The sequence below is a fragment of the Suncus etruscus genome, chromosome 14 (genome assembly GCF_024139225.1).
Source record: "Suncus etruscus isolate mSunEtr1 chromosome 14, mSunEtr1.pri.cur, whole genome shotgun sequence".
Taxonomy (NCBI): domain Eukaryota; kingdom Metazoa; phylum Chordata; class Mammalia; order Eulipotyphla; family Soricidae; genus Suncus; species Suncus etruscus.
Window position 1 is genome coordinate 61388923 of NC_064861.1, and position 3964 is coordinate 61392886.

The 3964-nt window shown below is 43.2% G+C and overlaps 1 non-coding gene across 1 annotated transcript; it reads left to right on the forward strand.

The window, feature by feature from the left end:
- Positions 1–297: 297 nt before the first annotated feature.
- LOC126029041 (U6 spliceosomal RNA) lies at positions 298–404 on the forward strand. Its single transcript, XR_007502699.1, has one exon. It is a non-coding gene; the product is annotated as a U6 spliceosomal RNA (small nuclear RNA).
- Positions 405–3964: the final 3560 nt, after the last annotated feature.

The window sequence follows — 3964 nt, forward strand, 5'->3', positions numbered from 1 at the left end:
TCCCCGAGTCTGCCAGGGGTGATTTTTGAGTGCAGAGACAGCGACAACTCCTGAGTGCCGCTGGGTCACTTCTGGCAGACTTGGGGACCATATGGATGGAATGCTGGTGATTGAACCCAGGTTGGCCATATGCAAGGCAAAAGTCTTACTCACTGTGCTATTTGTCCAGACCCTCTATATATCTTGGATATTAATCTTTTATGAGATGAACATTAGCCAAATATTCTTTCCCAACATATGGGGTGTTTTTCTATTCTAATCTAAGGTATCCTTTGAGGTACAGAAACTTCAAAGTTTGTGTTCGCTTCGGCAGCACATATACTAAAATTGGAATGATACAGAGAAGATTAGCATGGCCTCTGCACAAGGATGACACGCAAATTCGTGAAGCGTTCCATATTTTGATGTCGACAGCCAAAAAAAAAAAACTTCAAAGTTTGATGTAGTATTATTTAATCTTTGAGTTCATTTGTTTAGCCAAAGGCACTGAATCATGAAAGATATCTCTAGATTCAATGTTACGAAGTATTCTACTATATTTTTCTTAGTATAATCTAATTTATGGCTTCAAACTTGATATTGAGGATCTTTTGTGTGTGTGTGTGTGTGTGTGTGTGTGTGTGTGTGTGTGTGTGTGTGTGTGTGTGGTTTTTGGGTCACACCCGGCAGTCCTTAGGGATTATTCCTGGTTCCAGGCTCAGAAATTGCTCCTGGACCATATGGGGCACCGGGATTTGAACCGATGACCTCCTGCATGAAAGGCAAACGCCTTACCTCCATGCTATCTCTCCAGCCCCGATATTGAGGTTCTTAATTCATTTTTATTTGACTTTTGTTCGTGGCATCAGAAAGAGGTCTGAATTATTTTTGGGCATGTGACTGACCAGTTTTCCTAACACCACTTTTTCCCCTGACCATTTTTGAATTTTTTTTTTATTTTCAATTTTGAATCAGAATTAATGCTGAATTCTCCTACTCTTAGACCTGTTTTTTTTTTTTTTTTTTTTTTTTTTTTTTGCCAAACTCTTTCAAACTCTTTGACTTTTCAAACTAATTATAGTTTTCGCTCTTTATTTTCATCAATTAAGAGCTGAAGCTGTGGACCAAGAAGATAGCTCAAAGAATTGGGGCTCCCAGTTCAATCCCTGGCCCCAAGTGACCCCTAAGAACATCTCTGGGTGTGATTCAAAGGCAGGAAAAAAAAACTGAGCCTGTTGGGACCAGAGAAACAGTACAGAGGATTGTCTTGCTCTGATGTTTTATCTCCAAGATCCCAAATGGTTCTCTGAGTATCCCCAGGAGAATACAGCAGGGTGTGGTGTGAAAACAAAAAACTAAACTAAACTAAATAGATGACAGATTTCTTAGTGACTGTGCTCAGACAAATCTTGTTTTGTTTTTCAAATACCTAAGGCTGTCAGATCTGTGCAGAGATACCATAGACACCAAAAGGGCAGCCCAGAAGAATTTGTCATCTGTTGGTGTCTAGATACCTCCTATGGCTCTCCTCAGAGCTCCCAACTGAATTTTTGGTTTGTTGTCATTTTTAAAGCATTGTTTTTGTCCCCATAAAAACATCCGTTATTACTCACAGAATATAAACTTCTGTTTGTTTTGTGTTGAGGCCATACCTGGCAATACTCAGGGATTATTCCTGCCTCTGCACTCTAGGATCACACCTGTTAGTGGTCAGGGGACATTCTGAGATGCCATGGATGAAGCCCAGGTCAGCTGCAAGCAAAGGCAAATTCTCTAACTACTGTACTATCTCTGTAGCCCTTCACATGATACAGATTTAACTTTGGGGCCCACTTGTTTTTGTTTTGTTTTGTTTTGGGGCCACACCTGGTGATTATGGTTAGGGATTACTCCTGGCTATGCACTCAGAAACCTCTCCTGGCTTGGGGGACCATATGGGACACCAGGGGATCAAACGACGCTCTATCCTAGGTCAGTCTCCTACAAGGCAAATACCCTACCGCTGTACCACCACTCTGGCCACATGAGGCCTACTTTTTCTTTTTCTTTTTCTTTTCTTTTTTTTTTTTTGGTTTTTGAGTCACATCCGGCAGCCCTCAGGGGTTACTCCTGGCTCCAGGCTCAGAAATCACTCCTGGCAGGCTTGGGGGACCATATGGATGCCAAGATTCCAACCAATGACCTTCTGCAGGAAAGGCAAATGCTTACCTCCATTGTATCTCTCCGACCCAACGAGGCCCACTTTTTTTTTGTTTTTGTTTTTCGGGCCACTCCCGTTTGATGCTCAGGGGTTACTCCTGGCTAAGTGCTCAGAAATTGCCCCTGGCTTGGGGGGACCATATGGGGATCGGGGGATCGAACCGCGGCCCTTCCTTGGCTAGCACTTGCAAGGCAGACACCTTACCTCTAGCGCCAGCTCGTCGGCCCCAGGAGGCCCACTTTTAATTAATCTTTTTATTTTATTTTATTTTATTTTTTATTTTGGGGGGGGGTTTGGGCCACACCCGCTCAGGGGTTACTCCTGGCTATGTGCTCAGAAGCCGCTCCTGGCTTGGGGGACCATATGGGATGCCAGGGGATCAAACCGGGTCCGTCCTAGGCTAGCGCTGGCAAGGCAGACACCTTACCTCTAGTGCCACTGCGCCGGCCCCTATTTTATTTATTTTTTATCTTTGGGTCACACCTGGCTCTATGCTCAGAAATCACTCCTGGCAGGCTTGGGGGACTATATGGGCTGCCAGGATTCAAACCACCATCTTTCTGCATGCAAGGCAAATGCCCTACCTTCATGCTCTCTCTCCAGCCCCTTAATTCATTTTATTCTTAGATCTGAGAGGCTGATTCTATGAACAAATTAAGCAAATCAATTTCTAAATTGTATAACTTATTAAGAAGTTGCAAAAGTGATATTGTATTAGAGTCAATATTAGCTACCTATGAAATGTATTTCTTTGGCATAAGATATGGGAGAGAGCTTGAAAATAGAATGAATATTTCCTTTGTAGAGATACATATAAATATCTATCTTATGACCATCACACAAAAGAAAGCTAAACAGTAGAGAGACAGACCTTAACTGGTTTTACTGTGCCATTTTGGGCTAACCTTCATACTGGCCTTTAGGTTACTCTTCTTCCACAAGTCCTCTTTGCTAGCTAAGGCTGCTTGCAAGGCAAACACTACTGTGCTATTTCTCCGGGCTGTAAAAACCATTCTTACAAGAATTAAAGGTGCTACTTTAAGACAAGATGATTCCCACAGGGGCCCGAGTGATAGAGATAGTGATAGGGCATTTGCCTTGCAATCAGCTGATCTGAGACAGACCTGGGTTTGATTTGCAGCATTCCTTATGGGTCCCTGAGCTTGCCATGAGTGATTTCTGAGCTCAGAGCTAGGAGTAACCCCTGCTGTGTGTGGCCCCCAAACAAAAACAAATAAACAAAAAAATTTTTTTTAATTGTTGAAGGGGGACACACCCTTTAATGCTCAATGACAGCTCCTGGTTCTGCTCTCAGCGACTACTACTTGTGGTGATGCTTAGGGGACCAAATGCAGTGCTGGGAGTTAAACATGGCTGATAGAATGCAATCTTATTCCCTATACGATCTCTCTGGTACCTATTTTTATTTTTTAAAGAGTTGCAGTCATATTTACTTCTTTATTTAGTCCCCTTACCTTTTTGTTGCTGTTGTTGCAATGACTGGGGCTTACACTTGCTTGGTTGTGGTGCTTGCACACTGGGTCTTGAGGATCACTATGGGTTTCACCCTCACAATGCAATGATTCCACTTGTGCTTGGCTGGGTGGCCCCATTTTGTTGTGATGCTCACCCATATTCTTTAGTTTTGTTTGGGAGCCACACCTGGCAATGCTCAGGGGTTCTACCTGGGTCTTCATTCAGGAAGCACTCCTGTTGGTACTCAGGGAACCATATGGGATACCTGAGATTGAACCTGGGTTGACTACATGCAAGGCAAAAATGCCT